The 14,584-nt window shown below is 37.0% G+C and overlaps 2 long non-coding RNA genes across 3 annotated transcripts in view; both read right to left on the minus strand.

The window, feature by feature from the left end:
- Positions 1–502: 502 nt before the first annotated feature.
- LOC126964607 (uncharacterized) overlaps positions 503–14,584 on the minus strand; it is a 40,208-nt gene continuing 26,126 nt past the window's right edge. Inside the window, exons 1-3 of one of the 2 annotated variants that reach the window (XR_007729398.1) lie at positions 5,488–5,546; positions 4,958–5,167; positions 503–853 (exon numbers count right to left, since the gene is read on the minus strand). This is a non-coding gene — a long non-coding RNA (uncharacterized LOC126964607). Of the gene's footprint in view, positions 854–4,957; positions 5,168–5,487; positions 5,547–14,584 lie in introns of those variants that run through there. The other variant, XR_007729399.1, reaches the window with a different exon arrangement.
- On the minus strand, positions 12,761–13,714 carry LOC126964604 (uncharacterized). Its single transcript, XR_007729396.1, has 2 exons — positions 13,592–13,714; positions 12,761–13,294 (listed from the first exon to the last, which is right to left on the minus strand). It is a non-coding gene; the product is annotated as an uncharacterized LOC126964604 (long non-coding RNA).

The raw sequence follows: 14,584 nt of genomic DNA on the forward strand, positions 1-14,584 counted from the left end.
CTACACTTTATTTATTCTTTTAAATTTGTGTAGATCTACTAAATTATGAAATGCAACAATGAACGTAAGCGCATTGCAATTTTACTACAGACAGTTCTGCCACAGAGCGCACCCTTACTGTAAGTCATTAAGGAGTTCCATTGATCATCATATTTTGGTACGACAATTACTTGACGATACTCGTAACGACGTTGCGGTAGGTGACTCAAATATCAGTGTAGCATAAAAAAGATTGGGCCTAGTATCGTTGATTTGAAGATTTCCGTTCCTTTGTCATGAATCTCATAAGCAGAACCTAACCAAACTATCACCAAACTACCTTTAAAAAAGAATTATCGAAATCGGTTGGCCCAATATTGAGTTATTCGTAGTTACGCACATACGTATAGCTAATTAAAGACTTTTATGGTTTTATCCCCAAGGGCGTAGAAAGTGTAAGGACAATGTCTGAGCATATGTAGGGGGCACAATAGGAAAGGGCAGACGGAAAGAAAAATCAAAATATTTTACTAAAATAGATATTTATTATAAATAATAAATTCAGATAATAAATATAACATTTAACCACAAAATCTATGAAGTAGATTCACAATGAGTCCGTGACTAGAACTCACCAGCGGCTGGAATATCCAGACCCATAGCCAGAACTATAGCCGGAGCCATATCCGGATCTGTATCCAGAACCGCCAAGGCCAGAGCTGTATCCAGAACCGCCCAGGCCAGAACTGTATCCGCCAGAGGAGTAGCTGGGCGCGGCCACTACCTGGTTAACGGTCACCACCTGAGGCACGGACACAACCTTGGGCACGCTCACAACCTGAGGCACGCTCACCACACGCTGGGTGTTCACCACCTTGTTTACGGAAACGACGTGCGCCGCGGGAGCGCTGTAACCCGATGAGTAGCCTCCAAGACCGCTGTGGCCAGAGTAGCCACCCAGGCCGCTGCTGCCAGAGTAGCCACCCAGGCCGCTGTAGCCGGAGTAGCCACCGTGCAAGTAGCCGCGCTTCTCACGCACTTCTTCTCCAGCGTGGGCACACGCCACGAGAGCACACACTACGATCTGCAACATTGAGAATATATCATTATTTAAACAGTCACATTTGACATAAGTGAAATTACTGGGCAAATGAGGCTTAACATCTTATGTCTCAAGGTGACGAGCGCAATTGTAGTGCTGCTCAGAGTTCTTGGGCTTTTCAAGAATCTTGAGCGGCACTGCATTGTAATGGGCACGGCGTATCAATTACCATCAGCTGAACATCCTGCTCGTCTCGTCCCGTATTTTCATAAAAAAAATGACATGGTGTTGACCTCTTTATGAACAAACTTCCCGTAGTGTCGCTACGACTCCTGACCTTCTGAGATGAATAGTAAATGTACTTACGAAGGCTTTCATGTTGGTTGTTGGTGGTGGTGATTGGTGCTCAGAGGAAGGTGGTAGATGCTGGTATGTCGACAGAGCGCGCCCCGCACCTTATATACTTCGAGTAGTGAGCAGATGTGGCAATCGGCCTCGCTTCTGTAGGGAACACACAATCCTTTTTGTAAATTACATTAATGTTTGGTTCGATCATACTCGTGAAGGTTTAACTTCAAGTGCAAAATATAAAACTTTAATACTTTTACCGAATTATATTTGTTTTCATTAAGTGTTGGCATTGGTAAGACGAAAGAATATTATACCCGCCACACTTAGTGTTTTTTATTATAATTAGTTTATTAGTTTTTATTATTTGCAATAGATTCAAAATCTACAGATAGATTTAATAGTTCAAATCAAATCAAAAATATTTTAATTCGTATGTAAATTGCATTACACTTGAAATATGTCATTTTTTCATACAGCTCGTTCAGAGAGCAAGAAACTCTAAGGTTGCTCTTTTCAAAACAATGATATTACAGTACACGGAAGACGTCCACTACTGTTACAAACAAATGTTGACAAATTACCTCCCCCAAAGATCGCCATGACGATCGGTCCAGAGATGCCCTCATCCAACCTGTTCCGGATCATGTGGGGGGCCTACCAACACTATATCTTCTATCTATTAAAAACCGCATCAATATCCGTTACGTAGTTTTAAAGATCTATGCATACATAGGGACAGATGATTATACAAGATTCAATCACGAATGTAAAATTAAAACCTAAATTTGTAACAAAGTATAAATAAAACGTTTGTGGAAGGAATCTAGGGTAGGTTTCTGTTCAGGAAATGGATATTCACAGCTGAATAGTTGCAGATGGTTCTTGGGCAAAACGTTCATACAAAAGTGTATGTAGCTCAGCGCCCGGTGCTGCTTTGTTGGATTGCAAAGTAAAAAGTTACTGATACTGGTGATGATAAGAATGTAACTAGGTCGGCTAGAATTAGAGCCTGATAAGTGATATGTCTCCTCTGTATAAGTTAAATTTATAGATAAAAAGCTGAAGAGCTTCAACACACTACAATTGATATGATGAATTGTAGGCTTAAGAGAGACGCAAGCGTATTATTGCGTAAAATTTTGGAAAAGTTTTGTTAGCTACGAAAAAAGACCTCAATTATTGCGGAATTATTAAAGTCATTGTTATACTCCCAAATCTGTACTACTGTACTATGTACAGTACTACTGTATGTTCGTAGACTGGACTGGACGATGTCAAAAGCGGGATATTCGGGGATAATCATAAATGTTGTTTATCAATATTACTCCTGATTGGCTTATAAATGATGATTCCACTGTGGATCTAAAATCCAATATAATATTAATACAATATAATGTTAAAATTAAACAGAATTCACAACTATTCTTTATCAAGTTTCGTTATCATCATCATCAGCCAGAAGACGTCCACTGCTGGACAAAGGCTGGATCCTTCATGAATTGATAGCTGTGAAGAAGCGGGCTCTCGTGGAATGGTGCTCACAGATGCTATTAAAGTACGATCACGGACATTCTAATGCTGTTTATGTCAAAGAATTTATTGTTTTGAACCCGAAACAAAACAGCAATCTTGTGAATGTGTGTTTGAAAATGAGAACAGGCCACCAAAATTGAGGCAGGCGCGAAACGATGGTAAAAAAATGATTGCATTATTTTCTCAGCTACGGGTCCCATCTGCACAATTCCACTTGAAGTTCAAAAGAGTGTGCCTAGTGGTATTCTACCATTTGTTTACCCAGGGTGTTAAAAAAAAGTTCGCAAAAGACGACCAAAAATCTGCGGTTTCCTACATCATGACAACGCTTCTTCACACACGGCCAACAAAACGTAAATATTGAAATTGATAAAATTTTCCTATTGGTATAGTAAGTACCAAACAATATGCTTTTTTTAATATAGTTTAGGTTTAAAGATGTTTATTTTCTCATTAAAAACATATAAACACTTATATGAGAACATAATATGATGTAATAATTAGTTCGCCGTTCTTTACGTGTCTCAGTTCATACATATCTTGGTACATTTATAATTATACACTTTTACAGGTCACTGTCGTAATACAAACTGTTTTAGACATGTTTTTTATAAAAACTTTGAAAAATTTAGACTGATAACTTTCATTTAAGTGTTTTAAACGATTTAATATTTTTCAGATGTGGAATCCAGCCGTACTGGAGCAAGAAAGGTGTTGTTAGATCTCCCACGCCTTCGACTAGCTGCAGTAAACAAGAATGGCTTTAATCAGATTAGAAAAAAGGGGTATCAAAACGGAATTTGAATACCTTAGACGCGTTTTTGCAGGTCTAGTTTATGCCGGTCAGAATTCCGCCAAAATTTATTTTAACCAGTAATTTAAACTAATTACTAGTACCAAGTAAGGTTTCTCAGAAACCTCAATAGATTTAGAAAAATACAGTTCAGAGTTCAAACCTCAAGTTAAACATAGGAAGCCCTAAGCAAGCAGGTTTCTATATTTCTGGCAACGCTATATGCAATTGACTCAATTTACTGATACTACCAAAAAAGAAACAATGTTAGACAGCCAAGCGGCACTCATCGTTTCAGATATAGGCATCCCCCAAAGATCTACATGACGATCGGTTCTGAGCTGCCCTCATCAATCTTATTCCAGTGATCCTGACCAGATCATCGTTCCATCTTGTGGTGGGCCTACCAAATAAGCGGCACTCCAGCCATTTAAAATCCTACACTAATAATTAGTATGGGAATGCAGCGTCAACTAAGACTATCCATCCGAATGTAAGCAGGTTACTTTATTTTTTCTTCTTAAGAGTATAAGAATTGAAGACGTTTTTTTAGAAAACAAAGATAAGCTGACGAGTTTCAGGGAATCCCTAAATCGCAGCTACTCATTGGTACAACAGAAGCCGGGCAAAGCTATGCATAAAATTGAGCAGGTACGCATCCGCACAGATTTCCAATCCGACAATTGCAAGCTAAACTATGCGTGAGGTTACCTACCTTACTTGAATACCCTGATTTGAATACCCCGCATTTAACGGCACCTGAAGGAACTTCTATTGACGATGATATTTAGGTATAGTAAAACTCCGGTTGAGCAAGAGTAGTTAATTCCTACGCGATAGCCTTGAAATCCATATCCCCAAAGTGTTAGGACGTGTGCCTGTGTGAAATATATTGTGTAGGTAGAAACAGACAGAGAGAGAAAGAAAAAACAAAATATTTTACTTAAATAGATATTTATTATAAATAATAAATTCAGGTAATAAATATAAAATTTAACCACAAAATCTATGAAATAGATTCACAATGAGTCCGTGACTAGAACTCACCAGCGGCTGGAATATCCAGACCCATAGCCAGAACTATAGCCGGAGCCATATCCGGATCTGTATCCAGAACCGCCCAGGCCAGAGCTGTATCCACCAGCGGAGTAGCTGGGCGCGGCCACCACCTTGTTAACAGTCACCACCTGAGGCACGGATACAACCCTGGGCACGCTCACCACCTGAGGCACGTTCACCACGCGCTGGGTATTCACCACCTTGTTCACAGAGACGACGTGTGCCGCGGGAGCGCTGTAACCCGATGAGTAGCCTCCAAGACCGCTGTTGCCAGAGTAGCCACCCAAGCCGCTGCTGCCAGAGTAGCCACCCAGACCGCTGTAACCGGAGTAGCCACCGTGCAAGTAGCCGCGCTTCTCACGCACTTCTTCTCCAGCGAGAGCACACGCCACGAGAGCAGACACTACGATCTGCAACATTGAGATTATATCATTCTTTAAATAGTCACATTTGACATAAGTGAAATAACTGGGCAAATGAGGCTTAACATCTTATGTCTCAAGGTGACGAGCGCAATTGTAGTGCCGCTCAGAATTTTTGGGCATTTCAAGAATCCTGTGTGGCACTGCATTGTAATGGGCACGGCGTATCAATTACCAGCAGAACATCCAGCTCGTCTCGTCCCGTATTTTCATAAAAAAATGACGTGGTGTTGACTTCTTTATGAACAAACTTCCCGTAGTGTCGCTACGACTCCTGACCTCCTGATATGAATAGTAAATATACTTACGAAGGCTTTCATGTTGGTTGTTGGTGGTGGTGATTGGTGCTCAGAGGAAGGTGGTAGATGCTGGTATGTCGACAGAGCGCGCCCCGCACCTTATATACTTCGAGTAGTGAGCAGATGTGGCAATCGGCCTCGCTTTTGTAGGGAACACACAATCCTTTTTGTAAATTACATTAATGTTTGGTTCGATCATACTCGTGAAGGTTTAACTTCAAGTGCAAAATATAAAACTTTAATACTTTTACCGAATTAAATTTGTTTTCATTAAGTGTTGGCATTGGTAAAACGAAAGAATATTATACCCGCCACACTTAAAATTTAGCTAAATTTATAGATAAAAAGCTGAAGAGCTTCAACACACTACAATTGATCAGAGTAATGATGAATTGTAGACTTAAGAGAGGCGCAAGCGTATTATTGCGTAAAATTTTGGAAAAGTTTTGTTAACTACGAAAAAAGACCTCAATTATTGCGGAATTATTAAAGTCATTATTATACTCCCAAATCTGTACTACTGTACTATGTACGGTACTACTGTATGTTCGTAGAAAACTGGACTGGACGATGTCAAAAGCAGGATATTGAAAGGGAGATAACCATAAATGTTGTTTATCAATATTACTCCTGATTGGCTTATAAATGATGATTACACTGTGGAACTAAAATCCAATATAATATTGAAGATATACGAAAGATGGAATACAAAATGAAATTACTGATTTTTGTACACTCCACAAAAACATGTATAAATTGAAAAGAATTCACAATTATTCTTCATCATGTTTCAATATCACCATCATCAGCCAGAAGACGTCCACTGCTGGACAAAGGCCTAATGTTTTATCATTTCAGGTATCATGTTTACACAGTCAAAATTCTATTAAATTACTCGTATTTTATAGAGCCCTAAGGGAATAACTTTATAAAACAATTGAAAAAGATGACGGATCTATCCGAAAAGTGGAAGCAAATCTAGAAAAAATTTCTGCGAATGCTACTACCCGAATTGATTGACAGTCGTAATTCAAACCTGTAGGGGGAAGAGTAGAAATAACGATATGGTAAATTACTTAATTATTTGAAAAATAACAATTTTTTTTTGTGTGTAATAATAAGCACCCCTTTTTACATATGTATTTTATTTTAGTATGTTTACAGTACTTATTATCGGTACATGAGTTGAACAACCTACTCAAAATCTCTACTCCATGTCGCTGATGGAAGCAGCTGTGATTGATCAATTTCAAGTTCAATTTCGCCCAACTCCGTGTCAGTGGATACGCGCCCTTATACTTGAGATTGCGTGTATAATTTATACATGCTTGTCTATCCGTAGGTAACTTGCATTGATTTATTCTATATAAATTAATATAATCAATCATCAGTCACACACTACATTCAACACATCTCACATTCAAATTATCCAGAAATAAATTTTACTAAATCGACAAGCAAACCCATAGTATCTGTGCGATACACTATGTATTATGTGCATAACTCATAAGTTATACTCCGGACTAGCCAACCAACGCCCCTCACCTCCAGCCTTCCCCCGAAGAGTGCGATAGGGACAAATGCAGCTCAGACCGATTTTACCTACAAAATTTTGACTAAATAGAGGTTTCCTATTCCCCTCTTTTCCTCTAGAATATTGAACCTACCAAAAACTTTTTTGATACAATATTTTCAGGAAGAACGCGTCTGTGTCGGTACGTTTTCCTTTTTTCTTAAAAACCTTTCAAAAATTGTTACGTATTCGTCTGAACAGGGCGGTATTAAAATGGCATTTTAAACGATGTTTGAAGAGTCATATTTTCTTTTGTCGTTAGTTGATTGATAAAAAACAAAACGTACCAACATAGCTTTAGCATATCTTGATTTTGTGACAAAAAATCTCCTCTCTAGAAGCATTATACAGGGAGAAAAAAGGGGAATACGTTTGTATGGAATAACGCTGCTAGTGTCCCCTCTTAACAGGCAACCATAACCAGTTGCAGCTGGTTGCACGACACCTCCTGAGGTGGCCCTTTTTTTATCAAAACTATTTCATTTTATTATACTGTTATTATTTTTATAATATAAACTCAATATTACTTTTGCATATTCTTCATTAAGACCTTTTAAATCATACTTGTGAGGATAGGCACTTCAGCACGGAACACAACATAGAGTTAGATCTAATCGTAGTCCGTATCGCTATCCGTTGCTCTAACATTTTACTGTATGTGAGAAAAAAAATAGGCAAAATGCAGCCGGAAAATATTAGATTCGGTTTATAAAGTTCTACAGAGGAGGGCTATTCGTGGTATTTATAACCTAGGACCTGAAGAATCAATGAGAGCAAAATTTATAGAAGTAAACATTTTAATTGTTGCCTGTACTTTATTTGGTTGCTAATAGGTACATACTTTCGATACATTTTTCTACGTCAGTACGAATCGAATGGGTCATCGCTCATATTTTTAGGAGCCTTATCAATAAGTAGCTGATTCACGCGACTTCGTCCGCGTAGATAAAGGGTTTTTAAAAATAATAAGTAAGTTTGGAATTGAAGATTATCTCATGTCCTATTGCAGTTCCGGTTCCCGTTTTGGCTCCCGTTCCCAACATATTATATAAATCTTATTTCGATGAAGATTGCTATGGCAAACTAAACCTACTATTGGTATTATAGCTCATCGAGGTGAATTTCAGTTTTTCACAAATTCCAGCGGAGAATAGCTTTTTCCAGGATAATATTTGTCCTTTGCCAAGCTCAAGTCTATCCCTGTACCAAATTTTATTAAAATCGGTTCAGTAGCTCCGGCGTAAGCGCGTAAACAAACTTACATTCACATTTCTAATATTAGTAGGGATTAACACGTATTTGAACTGGTTAACAAGCCTAGCAAATAAAGATCTGTCAACAGATGAACTTCTTGATTATGTTGTAAGGCACATAAGTGAATTTTCTCGAAACTGTCATAATCATAATGTTAACACCAAGAACAAACATAAACTTTATATGCCTACTACTTGGCTAAGTAAAGTTAGTAAGTCTTCTGTGGGACGATTGTGCTTTTACAGCAAGATCCCAAAAAATGTTTTAAATTTTATTTAAAAAGCTGAGCTGAGATTCTTCCCGTTCTACTCAAGTCTGAGACATTCGTTTCCGAATGGGTAGGTAGTTTTTGACTTTCACAGTTTCAGCAAAACTTTACGTTACGTCAAAACGCCAGGTAAATTGTATAAGCCAGTCAACAACTTCAAAAACGTGCGAGTTCTTGATAAAGCTCCTATAACTATGAACGATGCCTCGTCCAATTTGGAATGACGTCTAGAAAAATACATCGAAAGTATGTTAGCACATAAGAATTTGCAGTTCTAATAGAAAATGTCGGAACTTTTCTTAATAGAAAATTCCTCCTCTTTAATGATCTTTTTTCAAAATTCTTTTAATATTAATAGTTTTTGAGTAAATAACCAAAAGCTAATTGCTATCTTTTTTCATATTAATTTGTTAATAACAATTGCAATTTATTATGTGATCATAGATTCGATACATTTTTCTACGTCAGTACGAATCGAATGAGCCTTAAGCTCACAAGTCTAGTAAGCAAAGATCTGTCAACAATTGAACAAAATTTTTGACATGTTATCTTAGACCTTACAAGTAAAAAGACAAAAAGGACGGCAGAAGACATGGCTGTATGGGCTTGAACCCCTTGTCTGTCCTAATAATGAACGAAGAAATAAAAAAAAACAACTCTTTTGCTTTTGTGTGTTAATATTTACGGAAATGTAATTAATATTTCAAAAGCTTCATGTATGATGGTTTTAAGGAAATATAATACACTCAAATTAAACTCTTTGATGGTCGTAAAAATATTTATTGCGAATAACGAGTTAATTGTTTTGCCGTATTATGAAATGTTAAAACATTGATGTAAGAACTGTTTTTCAACTAAATTTTTGTAAGAAAACACTGTCGGAGGCTTCTTTGCAACGGATGACGGCTAGATTATGGGTACTTTTTTTTGCCGTGAAGCAGTAATGTCACATGAGTAAATTAAATGGTACAGAGAGTAAGCTAAATACAACTACGCGAAATGGTTGCATTACTACAATGATCCATTACTACAATGACTACAGGGGTATGTGTAAGTGTTCACTGGCCAATAACAGGTTAACGATCGCACACATGCCTCTACACGAGGTATCTTCAGAAGCTGTTGACTTTTGACTCTTTTTTTGACAAAAGCTGGAACGAGACTTCTACTAATTTTCTTAATTAAGTTTAAGCCAAACATGATTTTCACCATCAACTGCAGCTGCAACTAGGTCTGTCTCGTCACGAGAGAACTACTCAACGGCTAGTAATATGAACACGAAAATTAAATATTTGTCTGAGCATAAGTTAAAAAAGTATTTTTAGTTCTAATTTCTTGCTTTCTGGTCGGTCTGTCTTTAAATGAATTTAATATTTAAAAATATATATTTTTCAAATACGTAAATTTGTTGCTAAGATATAATTTATAGTAATAGATCTATATTTATAATGTTAATGCTTAACTGTAGCATTTGTATGAAATGTTGTATCTAGGGTTATGTAATATCGGTGATCAAACCCAATAAAAAAGGTAATAAATAAATGTTTTGTTTCATTTCTCTTAACTTTTTGTGACATCCCTACCAAAATAGGTAACAATTTTGCCGGCTCTTAAGAAGCTTTCCCTCTGTACCATTAGTTTCTCATGTGGTAATGTGTAAGCACTATTGCGTTTCAGTGTGAAGGATGCCGTGGCTAGTAAAATTATTGGGCAAATGAGACTAAACATCGTATGTCTCAATGACAGTGCCGCCAAAATTTTTGGGTTTCTCAAGAATCCTGAGCGGTATGGCATTGTAATGGGCAGGGCGAATCAATTACCATCAGGTGAACGTCCTGCTCGTTTCGACCCTTATTGTTATTAAAGAAACTGTTTTAAAATTAATATTTTATATTTATTCTCCATCATGAAAGTTAATATTACGGCGATCATGCAAATAGATCACAGCTAACTGAAACGGGAACAAAATTTTTGTATTGTGTAAATTAAGTAGGATCAAATTGCAAAAATTCTCAAAAATAGTTTTAATTACCCTCTCGCCATTCAATACAACGTTCTCAATTCAAAGTAACAAATGGATTTAAAATAATTTAAATTGAAAACGAAGTAATGTTTTAGTCAGCGAATACAAGAGAGTCATTTTTATTATGGAATAGAGGACAAACGAGCGTACGGGTCACCTGGTGTTAAGTGATCACCGCCGCCCACATTATCTTGTAACAGCATTGGAATCACAAGAGCGTTGCCGGCCCTTTCAAAATGGTCCTGGAATCACTGCACAAGGAAGCTCATTCAACAGCTTAGTCGAACGTGGAAGAAAGTTTCCTTCCGCACTGTTTCAGTCGGTGCCAGCCTGCTTGGGTTGTTTGGTTCTAGACGAAGCTATCCTAGGTTCCTGCTATTACATTTGGCTTGGCACCTACTTCAAACCTATCAATAGGTAGCACATACAAATAATAATATTTTATTAATATTAAAGGTATAAGATTTGCATAAGAGGTGTATTAATTTAAATCTCTATAAGTTATTAATCTAAATAATCTCTAGAAGTCGTTTTTTTTTTACATTTTATTGTCTGTAATTAAGTTAAGCTTTAAGATTATAATATATTAAATAGTATTTTTTAAGAAACTATTGGAAGGCCTACGAAAGGTGCCGCAAGCCTTAAACAATATATATCCCAAGAAACGGGCACAGAAAAAAGGAATCGACTCCGAAAAAAAGGCTGTTTGAAACTCTATTTCACGTTCTAGTGAGACAATGAAATATCGTGAGGAACGTTTATTACCTATGAATGCCAGGTAGCCTAAGACCCACTTATTGGGACATGGGTTAGTAATAATAATATATAATCAATCTAAATGAAAACTGAAAACTCCTAAAAAAGCCGTACACAGACTTGTATCATCCACGTAAACAAAACTATTCATAAAAAATGCTAATAAAATGAAAACTACTGGGCTAATCCATGTCAAGTTTTTTTAAGGGACCAAATGGCAAACATTCAGCATCAAACTAAAGAAGAATCACGAAGATCGGATCATAAATCTCAACGTAATCGGTGTACATATATAAAAAAAAAGTACCAATCGAACTGAGAACCTCCTCCTTTTTGAAGTCGGTTAAAAAGCAGATGCATGTGTACGTGAGAATGTTTTATTTTTTTGATTAATTGTGTTTGTTTGTTATTTGAATTTCATTTTGCTGTTTGGTTTGTTATTTAGAATACATTTCTGTTATTCAATGCGATTCTGTAAGTTTGAGCACTCACAGAGAACACGTTCGGAAATTTCCATTCGGTTTTGCGCTTGCTTTAATCGGACCAGTTTCATTTCGTCTCAAAAAAGAATCGCTAGTAAGTAAGTACACTGTTCATTAGGTTTCTTTCAGTGTGCTCGTGTGGCACCCAAATATCGACCTTTTTTCAAATTGGGTAAGAATGTTTTTTGTACATTTACCAGTACTTCAGCTATGTCATATCTACTGATATGCCAATATTGCTCCATTTTATCCATAAGAGAGTGACCAGAGCGAGGCGCTTCTTTGACATTCGACAAAAATTCACGGATTGAAATAAAGAGGATGTAAATACAAAATAATACGTCTCGTGATATGACATAAGTTTGAAATACTAGTAATTGCAGTACGGCGAATGGCGTAACAATTATTTTAAACTTATTTCAAATCACTGCACGTTTCATACTAAGCTAAATTACTTTGTACTTAGCAACAACAAGTGATATATTGTTATTACCACTGGTGAACCTAAATAAATATTTTTTTTATTATTTATTAGCTTCATCTGTATGTATCTGTGATTGATTAATTTTATTTTAGTTGTTTTTTATAATTTGATTGATCATTCATTTTTGATCACACGGGAACCTTGAACTGGTCCTTGAACTGCTTATTCGACTTCTGTCTGTTACTCGACGTTGTTGCTCCTTAAGCACCACCCAGTACACGTGTAGGGATGACCTTGAAAAAGGTGGTATTTCCTACAATCTACAACAACATGGACTTTCCAGTTTACTCCTAAATAATCGAATGAAATTCTTCTTATTGAATAAAACGTCAGATGAATTTTTGTACCTATTCTCCGAAGTTAGCACTACATACATATGTGTATTTTATAGGCGAGTAAATTAGTAAAAATATAATTTGGTTCTTTAATGAAAAGTGAAAGGTATACTTAAATAGGTATTTATTATAAATAAGTCACTTATATACAGATGATAATTCGATGAAATACATTAAGGTCATAATGAGCTTTCTAAACACAAGACTAGAAATCACCAGCCGCCGTAATATCTGGAGCTATATCCAGAGCCATAGCCTGAGCCATAGCCTAACCCATAGCCTGAGCCATAGCTTGAGCCATAGCCTGACCCATAGCCTGAGCCATAGCTGGAATAGCCGGAGCCATAGCCTGAGCCATAGCCGGACCCATAGCCAGACCCATAGCCGGACCCATAGCCGGAGCCATATCCGGAGCCATAGCCTCTAAGACCGCCGTAGCTAGAGTAGCCTCCCAAACTTCTGTAGCCGGAGTAGCCACCCAGGCCACTGTAGCCCGAATAGCCTCCCAAACCGCTATGGCCCGAATAGCCTCCTAGGCCGCTGTATCCCGAGTAACCGGAGTAGCCGCCGTGCAGCAAGCCGCGCTTCTCACGCACTTCTTCTTCAGCGAGGGCACACGCCACGAGAGCACACACTACGATCTGAAAAATCGAAAATATATCACATTTTATAATAATACTGCTTTTTATGCGGTATCAATGATAGGGGGACCCCGACGTGCGTAAGTAAAAATAGGCAAGAAGAGTGTTTATTTAAATTGTTTGTATTTTTTTTTAAATGATGCATAAATATTTCTTTTAATTTTATGCACACATTTTTTTTCAATTGTGAGATATCTTTACCCTTCACAAGGGCCCGCCACTGCGTTGACTTGTTAAATTAACTTAATAAGATCTAGTGTCACCTCGACTCCCAACCCGCGTTACAAATATACTTACGAAGGCTTTCATTTTGGTGGTTTGTAGTGGAGTTCGGTGCTCGGGGAATGTTGGTAGGGTAGTATGTCGAGACAACACGCCCTGCATCTTATATACCTCGAGTTGTGAGCAGATGTGGCAATCGACCTCGCTCTTGTCGGGAATTCCACAATCCTTTTTATAAATTACTTGTTGGATCGATCATACCTTGTTAAATGCTGTTGAAACTCTTTTAATGTAAACAAATTAAAATGCATTTTGAAACTGTTTATTAAGATCAGATTTGAGATTTATAAACATGGGGTTAAATGAATGGTAATAATGAACAATTCCTGAAACTTATTTGAGAATCGTGTTCCTTCCTTGTAGCAGAATGAAAGTATGTGTCTAATAAAATACAAATATGGGGTTGGAGAAATGGGCTTTGATTGAAATATATTGTTATGCAATTTCCCAGCCCTTGAATCAAATGGCACAGTTTGTAGGATGTATTTCTATAATAAATTGTTCCCTTCCTTAAAATATGGTCGAGGAAGGCTATGCGTCATGCCCCTGAACAGGCACTACTTGTAGTGGCTGGATGATCCTGTTACCAGAAACTCTGAATAATGAAACATCATACCTTTATTTATTTACGTTGTATTTGGATTGAAGAATCTACTGTACCTACTCAATAACTCTTGTGTTTTACCTATTAATTAAAATTATTACTGTTTTTTGACTTTGAGCGGATTCGACTAAACTAGAGAAAGTTTTTACTCACGAGTAACTACCTCTATTCTCACATTAAATCTAATTTTGCATTTTACCAACCACTAACCAATTATAATATAACTACTAATACTAAAATATATTATTTTTCTGCAACTACAGAACTCTCTTGCTAAAATACTATGATTCAATTCAGGAGCTCTATAAAACTCTTCCGCATTCGGTGGTTATCTGATTACAACCGCTATAATATAATAGTAGTAGTATATAGTACATTATTCAAATTCAAATTCAAATTCAAAT

The sequence above is a fragment of the Leptidea sinapis genome, chromosome 5 (genome assembly GCF_905404315.1).
Source record: "Leptidea sinapis chromosome 5, ilLepSina1.1, whole genome shotgun sequence".
NCBI lineage: Eukaryota > Metazoa > Arthropoda > Insecta > Lepidoptera > Pieridae > Leptidea > Leptidea sinapis.